The sequence below is a fragment of the Hemiscyllium ocellatum genome, chromosome 3 (assembly GCF_020745735.1).
Source record: "Hemiscyllium ocellatum isolate sHemOce1 chromosome 3, sHemOce1.pat.X.cur, whole genome shotgun sequence".
In the NCBI taxonomy this organism is placed as follows: domain Eukaryota; kingdom Metazoa; phylum Chordata; class Chondrichthyes; order Orectolobiformes; family Hemiscylliidae; genus Hemiscyllium; species Hemiscyllium ocellatum.
Window position 1 is genome coordinate 2,224,830 of NC_083403.1, and position 12,116 is coordinate 2,236,945.

Here is a 12,116-nt window from a genome sequence, read left to right on the forward strand (position 1 = left end):
GGACAGGGGGTGTGGGGTATTGCTCTGTGGGACGGAGGGTGTGGGGTAGTGCCCTGTGGGTCGGGGGCGGTGGGGTGTTGCCCTGTGGGTCGGGGGTGTGGGGTATTGCCCTGTGGGTCGGGGGTGTGGGGTATTGTCCTTTGGGACAGGGGGTGTGGGGTATTGTCCTTTGGGACAGGGGTGTGGGGTATTGTCCTTTGGGACAGGGGGTGTGGGGTATTGCTCTGTGGGACGGAGGGTGTGGGGTAGTGCCCTGTGGGTCGGGGGCGGTGGGGTGTTGCCCTGTGGGTCGGGGGCGGTGGGGTGTTGCCCTGTGGGTCGGGGGTGTGGGGTATTGCCCTGTGGGACGGGGGTGTGGGGTATTGCCCTGTGGGTCGGGGGTGTGGGGTATTGCCCTGTGGGACGGGGGGTGTGGGGTGTTGCCCTGTGGGTCGGGGGTGTGGGGTATTGCCCTGTGGGACAGGGGGTGTGGGGTATTGCCCTGTGGGACAGGGGGTGTGGGGTATTGCCCTGTGGGACGGGGGTGTGGGGTATTGTCCTGTGTGACGGGGAAGTGGGGTGTTCCCCTGTGGGAGAGGGGTGTGGGGTATTGGACTGTGGGACTGGGGTGTGGGGTATTGCCCTGTGGGAGAGGGGTGTGGGGTATTGGAATGTGGGACGGGGTGTGGGGTATTGGAATGTGGGACGGGGGGTGTGGGGTATTGCCCTGTGGGACGGGGGGTGTGGGGTTTTGCCCTGTGGGACGGGGGTGTGGGGTATTGCCCTGTGGGATGTGGGTGTGGGGTATTTCCCTGTGGGTCGGGGGTGTGGGGTATTGCCCTCTGGGACGTGGGTGTGGGGTATTGCCCTGTGGGACGGGGGTGTGGGTTGTTGCCCTGTGGGACGGGGGGTGTGGGGTGTTGGAATATGGGACGGGGGTGTGGGGTATTGCCCTGTGGGACGGGGGGTGTGGGGTGTTGGAATATGGGACGGGGGTGTGGGGTATTGCCCTGTGGGACGGGGGTGTGGGGTATTGCCCTGTGGGACAGGGGGTGTGGGGTGTTGGAATATGGGACGGGGGTGTGGGGTATTGCCCTGTGGGACGGGGGGTGTGGGGTGTTGGAATATGGGACGGGGGTGTGGGGTATTGCCCTGTGGGACGGGGGTGTGGGGTATTGCCCTGTGGGACGGAGGGTGTGGGGTGTTGGAATATGGGACGGGGGTGTGGGGTATTGCCCTGTGGGACGGGGGTGTGGGGTATTGCCCTGTGGGACGAGGTGTGGGGTAGTGCCCTGTGGGTCGGGGGTGTGGGGTATTGCCCTGTGAGACGTGGGTGTGGGGTGTTGCCCTGTGGGACGGGAGTGTGGGGTGTTGCCCTGTGGGACGTGGGTGTGGGGTGTTGCCCTGTGGGACGGGGGTGTAGGGTATTGCCCTGTGGGTCGGGGGTGTGGGGTATTGCCCTGTGGGACGAGGTGTGGGGTAGTGCCCTGTGGGTCGGGGGTGTGGGGTATTGCCCTGTGAGACGTGGGTGTGGGGTGTTGCCCTGTGGGACGGGAGTGTGGGGTGTTGCCCTGTGGGACGGGGGTGTGGGGTATTGCCCTGTGGGACGGGGGTGTGGGGTATTGCCCTGTGGGACGGGGGGTGTGGGGTGTTGGAATATGGGACGGGGGTGTGGGGTATTGCCCTGTGGGACGGGGGTGTGGGGTATTGCCCTGTGGGACGGGGGTGTGGGGTATTGCCCTGTGGGACGGAGGGTGTGGGGTGTTGGAATATGGGACGGGGGTGTGGGGTATTGCCCTGTGGGACGGGGGTGTGGGGTATTGCCCTGTGGGACGAGGTGTGGGGTAGTGCCCTGTGGGTCGGGGGTGTGGGGTATTGCCCTGTGCGACGTGGGTGTGGGGTGTTGCCCTGTGGGACGGGAGTGTGGGGTGTTGCCCTGTGGGACGTGGGTGTGGGGTGTTGCCCTGTGGGACGGGGGTGTAGGGTATTGCCCTGTGGGACGGGGGTGTGGGGTATTGCCCTGTGGGACGAGGTGTGGGGTAGTGCCCTGTGGGTCGGGGGTGTGGGGTATTGCCCTGTGAGACGTGGGTGTGGGGTGTTGCCCTGTGGGACGGGAGTGTGGGGTGTTGCCCTGTGGGACGGGGGTGTGGGGTATTGCCCTGTGGGACGGGGGTGTAGGGTATTGCCCTGTGGGACGAGGTGTGGGGTAGTGCCCTGTGGGTCGGGGGTGTGGGGTATTGCCCTGTGAGACGGGGGTGTGGGGTGTTGCCCTGTGGGACGGGAGTGTGGGGTGTTGCCCTGTGGGACGGGGGTGTGGGGTGTTGCCCTGTGGGTCGGGGGTGTGGGGTGTTGCCCTGTGGGTCGGGGGTGTGGGGTATTGCCATGTGGGACGGGGGTGTAGGGTATTGCCCTGTGGGACGGGGGTGTGGGGTATTGCCCTGTGGGACGGGGGTGTGGGGTATTGCCCTGTGGGACGGGGGTGTGGGGTGTTGCCCTGTGGGACGGGGGTGTGGGGTATTGCCTTGTGGGACGGGGGTGTGGGGTATTGCCCTGTGGGACGGGGGTGTGGGGTATTGCCCTGTGGGACGGGGGTGTGGGGTATTGCCTTGTGGGACGGGGGTGTGGGGTAGTGCCCTGTGGGACGAGGTGTGGGGTAGTGCCCTGTGGGACGGGGGTGTGGGGTATTGCCTTGTGGGACGGGGGTGTGGGGTATTGCCCTGTGGGACGGGGGTGTGGGGTATTGCCCCGTGGGACGGGGGTGTGGGGTGTTGCCCCGTGGGACGGGGGTGTGGGGTGTTGCCTTGTGGGACGGGGGTGTGGGGTATTGCCTTGTGGGACGGGGGTGTGGGGTAGTGCCCTGTGGGACGAGGTGTGGGGTAGTGCCCTGTGGGTCGGGGGTGTGGGGTACGGAATGTGGGACGGGGGTGTGGGGTATTGCCCTGTGGGACGGGGGGTGTGGGGTAGTGCCCTGTGGGTCGGGGGTGTGGGGTACGGAATGTGGGACGGGGGTGTGGGGTGTTGCCCTGTGAGACGTGGGTGTGGGGTGTTGCCCTGTGGGACGGGAGTGTGGGGTGTTGCCCTGTGGGACGGGGGTGTGGAGAACGGAATGTGGGACGGGGGTGTGGGGTGTTGCCCTGTGAGACGTGGGTGTGGGGTGTTGCCCTGTGGGACGGGAGTGTGGGGTGTTGCCCTGTGGGACGGGGGTGTGGAGAACGGAATGTGGGACGGGGGTGTGGGGTATTGGAATGTGGGACGGGGGTGTGGGGTGTTGCCCTGTGGGACGGGGGTGTGGGGTATTGCCCTGTGGGACGGGGGTGTGGGGTATTGCCCTATGCGACGGGGTTGTGGGGTATTGCCCTGTGGGATGTGGGTGTGGGGTATTTCCCTGTGGGTCGGGGGTGTGGGGTATTGCCCTCTGGGACAGGGGGTGTGGGGTATTGCCCGATGCGACGGGGGTGTGGGGTATTGCCCTGTTGGGCGTGGGTGTGGGGTATTGCCCTGTGGGACGTGGGTGTGGGGTATTTCCCTGAGGGACTTGGGTGTGGGGTATTTCCCTGTGGGACGGGGTGTGGGGTATTGCCCTGTGGGACGGGGGTGTGGGGTGTTGTCCTGTGGGACGGGGGTGTGGGGTGTTGCCCTGTGGGACGGGGGTGTGGGGTGTTGCCCTGTGGGAGAGGGGTGTGGGGTATTGCCCTGTGGGAGAGGGGTGTGGGGTGTTGCCCTGTGGGAGAGGGGTGTGGGGTATTGGAATGTGGGACGGGAGGTGTGGGGTGTTGCCCTGTGGGACGGGAGGTGTGGGGTATTGCCCTGTGGGACGGGGGTGTGGGGTGTTGCCCTGTGGGACTGGGGTGTGGGGTGTTGCCCTGTGGGAGAGGGGTGTGGGGTATTGCCCTGTGGGAGAGGGGTGTGGGGTATTGCCCTGTGGGAGAGGGGTGTGGGGTTTTGGAATGTGGGACGGGGGTGTGGGGTATTGCCCTGTGGGACGGGGGTGTGGGGTATTGGAATGTGGGACGGGGGTGTGGGGTATTGCCCTGTGGGACGGGGGTGTGGGGTATTGCCCTGTGGGACGGGGGTGTGGGGTATTGGAATGTGGGACGGGGGTGTGGGGTATTGGAATGTGGGACGGGAGGTGTGGGGTATTGGACTGTGGGACGGGGTTGTGGGGTATTGGACTGTGGGACGTGGGTGTGGGGTATTTCCCTGTGGGAGAGGGGTGTGGGGTTTTGGAATGTGGGACGGGGGTGTGGGGTATTTCCCTGTGGGACGGGGGTGTGGGGTATTTCCCTGTGGGACGGGGGTGTGGGGTGTTGCCCTGTGGGACGTGGGTGTGGGGTATTGGAATGTGGGACGGGGGTGTGGGGTATTGCCCTGTGGGACGGGGTTGTGGGGTATTTCCCTGTGGGACGGGGGTGTGGGGTATTGGAATATGGGACGGGAGTGTGGGGTATTGGAATATGGGACGGGGGTGTGGGGTGTTGCCCTATGGGACGGGGGGTGTGGGGTATTGCCCTGTGGGACGGGGGGTGTGGGGTATTGCCCTGTGGGACGTGGGTGTGGGGTGTTGCCCTGTGGGACGGGGGTGTGGGGTGTTGCCCTGTGGGACGGGGGTGTGGGGTGTTGCCCTGTGGGACGGGGGGTGTGGGGTGTTGCCCTGTGGGACGGGGGTGTGGGGTATTGTCCTGTGGGACGGGGGTGTGGGGTGTTGCCCTGTGGGACGGGGTGTGGGGTGTTGCCCTGTGGGACGGGGGGTGTGGGGTGTTGCCCTGTGGGACGGGGGTGTGGGGTATTGTCCTTTGGGACAGGGGGTGTGGGGTAGTGCCCTGTGGGACGGAGGGTGTGGGGTAGTGCCCTGTGGGACGGAGGGTGTGGGGTGTTGCCCTGTGGGTTGGGGGTGTGGGGTACTGCCCTGTGGGACGGGGGTGTGGGGTATTGTCCTTTGGGACAGGGGGTGTGGGGTATTGTCCTTTGGGACAGGGGGTGTGGGCTATTGCTCTGTGGGACGGAGGGTGTGGGGTAGTGCCCTGTGGGTCGGGGGCGGTGGGGTGTTGCCCTGTGGGTCGGGGGCGGTGGGGTGTTGCCCTGTGGGTCGGGGGTGTGGGGTGTTGCCCTGTGGGACGGAGGGTGTGGGGTAGTGCCCTGTGGGACGGAGGGTGTGGGGTAGTGCCCTGTGGGTCGGGGGGTGTGGGGTGTTGCCCTGTGGGTCGGGGGTGTGGGGTATTGCCCTGTGGGTCGGGGGTGTGGGGTATTGTCCTGTGTGACGGGGAAGTGGGGTGTTCCCCTGTGGGAGAGGGGTGTGGGGTATTGCCCTGTGGGAGAGGGGTGTGGGGTATTGGACTGTGGGACTGGGGTGTGGGGTATTGCCCTGTGGGAGAGGGGTGTGGGGTATTGCCCTGTGGGAGAGGGGTGTGGGATATTGGAATGTGGGACGGGGTGTGGGGTATTGCCCTGTGGGACGGGGGGTGTGGGGTATTGCCCTGTGGGACGGGGGGTGTGGGGTATTGCCCTGTGGGACGGGGGGTGTGGGGTGTTGCCCTGTGGGACGGGGGGTGTGGGGTGTTGCCCTGTGGGACAGGGGGTGTGGGGTGTTGCCCTGTGGGACGTGGGTGTGGGGTATTGCCCTGTGGGACAGGGGGTGTGGGGTGTTGCCCTGTGGGACAGGGGGTGTGGGGTGTTGGAATATGGGACGGGGGTGTGGGGTATTGTCCTGTGGGACAGGGGGTGTGGGGTGTTGGAATATGGGACGTGGGTGTGGGGTATTGCCCTGTGGGACGGGGGGTGTGGGGTGTTGCCCTGTGGGACGGGGGTGTGGGGTGTTGGAATATGGGACGTGGGTGTGGGGTATTGCCCTGTGGGACGGGGGTGTGGGGTATTGCCCTGTGGGACGAGGTGTGGGGTACGGAATGTGGGACGGGGGTGTGGGGTGTTGCCCTGTGGGACGTGGGTGTAGGGTGTTGCCCTGTGGGAGGGGGTGTGGGGTGTTGGACTGTGGGACGGGGGTGTGGGGTGTTGCCCTGTGGGACGGGGGTGTGGGGTGTTGCCCTGTGGGACGGGGGGTGTGGGGTAGTGCCCTGTGGGACGTGGGTGTGGGGTATTGGAATATGGGACGGGGGGTGTGGGGTATTGCCCTGTGGGACGGGGGTGTGTGGTGTTGCCCTGTGGGACGTGGGTGTGGGGTATTGCCCTGTGGGACGAGGTGTGGGGTACGGAATGTGGGACGGGGGTGTGGGGTGTTGCCCTGTGGGACGTGGGTGTGGGGTATTGCCCTGTCCGGCGTGGGTGTAGGGTGTTGCCCTGTGGGATGTGGGTGTGGGGTATTTCCCTGTGGGGCGGGGGTGTGGGGTATTGGACTGTGGGACGGGGGGTGTTGGGTATTGGAATGTGGGACGGGGGTGTGGGGTAGTGCCCTGTGGGACGGGGGTGTGGGGTAGTGCCCTGTGGGACGGGGGTGTGGGGTAGTGCCCTGTGGGACGGGGACGTGGGGTATTGGAATGTGGGACGGGGGTGTGGGGTACGGAATGTGGGACGGGGGTGTGGGGTATTGGAATATGGGACGGGGGTGTGGGGTGTTGCCTTGTGGGACGGGGGTGTGGGGTGTTGTCCTGTGGGACGGGGGTGTGGGGTGTTGCCCTGTGGGACGGGGGTGTGGGGTAGTGCCCTGTGGGACGGGGGTGTGCGGTATGGAATGTGGGACGTGGGTGTAGGGTATTGCCCTGTGGGACGCGGTGTGGGGTAGTGCCCTGTGGGACGGGGGTGTGGGGTGTTGCCCTGTGGGACGGGGGTGTGGGGTGTTGCCCTGTGGGACGGGGGTGTGGGGTAGTGCCCTGTGGGACGAGGGTGTGGGGTGTTGCCCTGTGGGACGAGGGTGTGGGGTGTTGCCCTGTGGGACGGGGGGTGTGGGGTAGTGCCCTGTGGGACGGGGGTGTGGGGTAGTGCCCTGTGGGACGAGGGTGTGGGGTGTTGCCCTGTGGGACAGGGGGTGTGGGGTATTGCCCTGTGGGACGGGGGTGTGGGGTGTTGCCCTGTGGGACGCGGTGTGGGGTAGTGCCCTGTGGGACGGGGGTGTAGGGTATTGCCCTGTGGGACGCGGTGTGGGGTAGTGCCCTGTGGGACGGGGGTGTGGGGTGTTGCCCTGTGGGACGGGGGTGTGCGGTATTGCCCTGTGGGACGGGGGTGTGCGGTATTGCCCTGTGGGACGCGGTGTGGGGTAGTGCCCTGTGGGACGGGGTGTGGGGTAGTGCCCTGTGGGACGGGGGTGTGCGGTATTGCCCTGTGGGACGCGGTGTGGGGTAGTGCCCTGTGGGACGGGGGTGTGGGGTGTTGGAATGTGGGACGGGGGTGTGGGGTATTGCCCTCTGGGACGTGGGTGTGGGGTATTGCCCTGTGGGACGGGGGTGTGGGTTGTTGCCCTGTGGGACGGGGGGTGTGGGGTATTGCCCTGTGGGACGGGGGTGTGTGGGGTGTTGCCCTGTGGGACGGGGGGGGTGGGGTGTTGCCCTGTGGGACGGGGGGTGTGGGGTGTTGCCCTGTGGGCCGGGGGGTGTGGGGTGTTGCCCTGTGGGACGTGGGTGTGGGGTATTGCCCTGTGGGACGGGGGGTGTGGGGTGTTGCCCTGTGGGACAGGGGGTGTGGGGTGTTGGAATATGGGACGGGGGTGTGGGGTATTGCCCTGTGGGACAGGGGGTGTGGGGTGTTGGAATATGGGACGGGGGTGTGGGGTGTTGCCCTGTGGGTCGGGGGTGTGGGGTGTTGCCCTGTGGGTCGGGGGTGTGGGGTATTGCCCTGTGGGACGGGGGGTGTAGGGTGTTGCCCTGTGGGACGGGGGGTGTGGGGTGTTGGAATATGGGACGGGGGTGTGGGGTATTTCCCTGTGGGACGGGGGTGTGGGGTATTTCCCTGTGGGACGGGGGTGTGGGGTGTTGCCCTGTGGGACGGGGGTGTGGGGTAGTGCCCTGTGGGACGGGTGCATTACTGGGTAACATGTAACACAACGCTGTCTCCAGCCCCTGCCCACCCTCCCCGGAGCCTGTATCTCTGCTCCTATCCATAGTCATGAGTAACAGGATGTGCTGTTGCAGCCCCCTCTGTCTCTGTACCCCCCCCCCCCCCCCCCCCTCCACAGTGGGACACCAGTTTTCTGGTCACTGACTGGGCCAGTGGGGGTGAGCTGCCTCCCTGACCCACTGCAGTCCGTGTGCTGGGGGTAGACCCACACTGCCCTTAGGGAGGGAATTCCAGGATTCGGACCCAGTGACAGTGAGGGAACGGGGAGATATTTCCCAGTCAGGATGGGGAGGGGCTTGGAGAGGAACGTGCAGGGGGTGGTTTCCCGTGGATCTGCTGCCCTTATCCTTCTAGGACGAAGTGGTTGTGGGTTGTGGAAGGTCTTGTCTGTGCATCTGCAGTGTGGCAACAGGCCATTCAGCCCATCAAGTCCATACTGACCCACTGAAGAGCATCCCACCCAGACCCATTCCCCTACCTGATCAACCTAACCTACACATCCCTGAGCACTATGGGAGATTTAACATAGCCAATCCACCCTGACCTGCACACCTTCCGACCAGAGAACACGGGGCGAATGTGCACACTCTGCGCAGACAGACACCCGAGGCAGGAATCAAACCCGGGTCCCTGCCGCTGTGAGGCAGTGGTGCTAACCACTGAGCCACCCCTTGGATTTTTGATGAATTTCTGCAGTGCATCTTGTAGATGGTACACACTGCTCCCGTTACTCACCACAGCATTCCCTGCTCTTGTAGCAACTGTGTTATGGGGTGAGGCCAGTTGAGTTTCTGGTCAATGGTAACCCCCAGGATGTTGCTAGTGGGGGATTCAGTGATGGTGACCGCAGTGAATGACAAGGGGCAGTGGTTAGATTGTCTCTTATTGGTGATGGTCATAGCTCCATGCTGACCAGAATGTCCATCCACACTAACCCCATTTCCCTGCACTTGGCCCATATCCTTTGAGTCCTTTCCTGTCCAGGTACTTGCCTTTTAAATGTTGTTAATGTCCCCACCTCACCCACATCCTCTGGCAGCTCAGTCCATCTGTGTACCACCCTCTGGGTAAAAAAGTTGTCCCTCAGGTTCCCTTTTATTCTTTCCCCTCGAACCTTAAACTGATGCCCTCTGGTCCCCGATTCCCCAACCCTGGGAAACAGACTGAGTGCATTCACCCCGTCCATGCCTCTCATGATCTTATACAGCCCTGTAAGGCCCCCCCTCAATCTCCTACACTCTAAAGAGAAATGTCTTAGCTTGTCCAACCTCTCTCTATCACTCAGACCATGGGGTCCTGGCATCATCCTGGTAAATTTCTTCTGCACTCTTTCCAGTTTAATAACATCCTTCCTGTAGCAAGGTGACCAAAACTGAACACAATACTCCAAGTGCGGCCTCACCAACATCCTGTACAACTGCAACATAACTTCCCAACTTCTATCCTCAATGCCCTGACTGATGAAGGCCAGTGTGCCCCAAGCTGCCTTCCCTGCCCTGTCTACCTGGGACTCCACTTTCAGAGAACTGTGCACCTGAACTCCCAGGTCCCTCTGTCCCACAACACTCCCTAAGGCCCGACCATTCACCATGAAACTCCTACCTTGACTTGACTTCCCAAAATGTAAGGCCTCACACTAATTGATGTTAAACTCCATTTGCCTTGTCTCGGCCCACTTCCCCAGCTGATCCATGAGAACCTTCCTCACTGTCCATGATCCCGTCTGTTTTAGTGTCATCAGCAAACTTATGAATCATGCCTGAGGAGGGGCAGGCCCGGGTTGGGGAGGGGCTGGCTCGGGGAGGTGGGTGGGGAGAAGGAGCTGGGCTGGCCTGGGATGGGGGAGGGGCTGGCCTGGGGTGGGAGGGGGCTGGCAGAGGTAGGGGAGGGGCTGGCCCGGACAAGGGGAGGGGCTGGCCTGTGGGGGTGGGGGGGTGAAGGAGCTGGGCTGGCCTGGGGTGGGTGGGCTCTGGCAGAGGTAGGGGAGGGGCTGGCAAAGGTAGGGGAGGGGCTGGCCTGGGGGGAAGCAGGGCTGGCCCGGGCGGGGAAGGGGCTGGCCTGGGGGGTGGGGCTGGCTCGGGCGGGGGAGGGGCTGGCCCGGGGGGGTGCAGGGCTGGCCCGGGTGGGGGAGAGGCTGGTTCGGGACGGGGGGGGAGGAGGAGGGGCTGGCCTGGTGGGGCAGAGCTGGCCCGGACGGGGGAAGGTTAGGGGTTGTCCCGGGCGGGCGGCCTGCAGCCTCTGGCCTGATTGCTCACTGCTGCTGACCATGTCCTGTCTGTTTGCAGGTAAATGGACCAACTGGAATGGAGTCTTTGTGAGGGCTGGCTCATTGACCAATGCAGTGCCTAGCAGCTCCTACACAGGAAGAGGCAAAGATGAGTGGGGGAGGGGAACAGGTCGACATCTTGCCCGTGGCCTTTGTTGTCAAAGAGCGCTGGAAAGTGGTGAGTTCACAACCACCCACTCACCCTACCCTAACCCTACAGTGCCCTCATTCTCCCTCGCCCTCCCTGTCCTCTGATCCTCTCTGAGGGGGGATTCCCCTTCCCCCAACCTGATCACAGCTTCCCCTCTCCCCCTCCCTCTCTACCATCTCTCTGTTTTTTCATTCCTCCTTTGTGGCACATGGGCATCACTGGCTGGGCCCAGTATTTATCACCCGTCCCTAGTTGCCCCCCTGAGAGGGTGGGAGTGAGCTGCCTTCCTGACCCACTGCAGTCCGTGTGCTGGGGGTAGACCCACAATGTCCCTGAGGGAGGGAATTCTAGGATTCGGACCCAGTGACAGTGAGGGAACGGGGAGATATTTCCCAGACAGGAATGGGGAGGGGTTTGGAGGGGGACATGCAGGGGGTGGGGTTCCTGTGTGTCTGTTGCCCTTATCCTTCCAGATGGAAGGGGCTGTGGGTTTGGAAGGTGCTGCCTGAGGGTCTTTGGGGAGTTCCTGCAGTGTATCTTGTAGACAGTACACACTGCTGTTACTGAGCGTCGGGGAGGGAGGGGATGGTACACACTGCTGTTACTGAGCGTCGGTGGGGGAGGGAGGGGACGGTACACACTGCTGTTACTGGGGGGGGTGGGGGGAGGGAGGGGGTGGTACACACCTGTTACTGAGCGTCGGTGGGGGGAAGGAGGGGATGGTACACACTGCTGTTACTGAGCGTGGTGGGAGGGAGGGGACGGTACACACTGCTGTTACTGAGCGTCCGTGGGAGGAGGGAGGGGACGGTACACACTGCTGTTACTGAGGGGGGGTGGGGGGGGAGGGAGGGGGTGTTTGTGGGTGTGGGGCCAATCCAGCAGCTGCTTTCTCCTGGATGGTGTTGAGCTTCTTGTGTTGTTGGAGCTGCCCCCATCCAGGGGCAAGTGGGGAGTATTCTCTCCCAGTCCTGAGCTGTACCTTGGAGATGGTGGACAGGCTTTGGGGAGACAGGAGGGGAGTTACTCACCGCAGGATTCCCAGCCTCTGACCTGCTCCTGTAGCCGCTGTGTTTATGTGGTGAGGCCAGTTCAGTTTCTGGTCAATGATAACCCCCAGGATGTTGGTATTGGGGGGATTCAGTGATGGTAACACCAGTGAATGTCAGGGGGCAGTGGTTAGATTGTCTGGTTTTGGAGATGGTGATACCCTGGCATCTGTGTGGTGTGAATGTTACTGACCACTGATCATCCCAACCCTGCAGATTGTTTAGATGATGATGTGTTTGAAACACAGCCTGCTCCAGTGTCTGAGGGAGACGTGCGTGATGCTGAACACTGAGTCATGGCCTTATTGTGGATGTGCTGCATCTGTCCCTGCCCCCCCCGGCCCCTCGCCCGGCCCGGCCCCAGTCCCGGCCCCCCGCCCCGGCCAGTGCCCTGTCCTATCTCTCCTTGAGCTGTGACCTTGGTTAAAGTATTGTTGTTTGTCCCCTCCTGCTCAGCTGAAGAAGATTGGTGGAGGTGGATTTGGGGAGATTTATGAGGCGACAGACTTGTTAATCCGTGAGAATGTTGCTCTGAAAGTGGAGTCTGCCCAGCAACCCAAACAGGTACTCAAGATGGAGGTGGCAGTCCTGAAAAAACTCCAAGGTAATTGAGGCAAGGGTGGGGGGAGGGGTGTGGGTGGGGGGGGGGGGGGGGGGGGGGGGGGGGGGG

General features: G+C 63.6%; 1 long non-coding RNA gene across 1 annotated transcript in view; it reads left to right on the plus strand.

The window, feature by feature from the left end:
* Nucleotides 1–12,048, plus strand: part of LOC132830262 (uncharacterized) — a 32,882-nt gene extending 20,834 nt beyond the window's left edge. The window contains exons 2-3 of the long non-coding RNA XR_009646356.1: nt 10,266–10,424; nt 11,903–12,048. This is a non-coding gene — a long non-coding RNA (uncharacterized LOC132830262). The remainder of the gene's footprint in view (nt 1–10,265; nt 10,425–11,902) is intronic.
* The last annotated feature ends 68 nt before the right edge of the window (nt 12,049–12,116 follow it).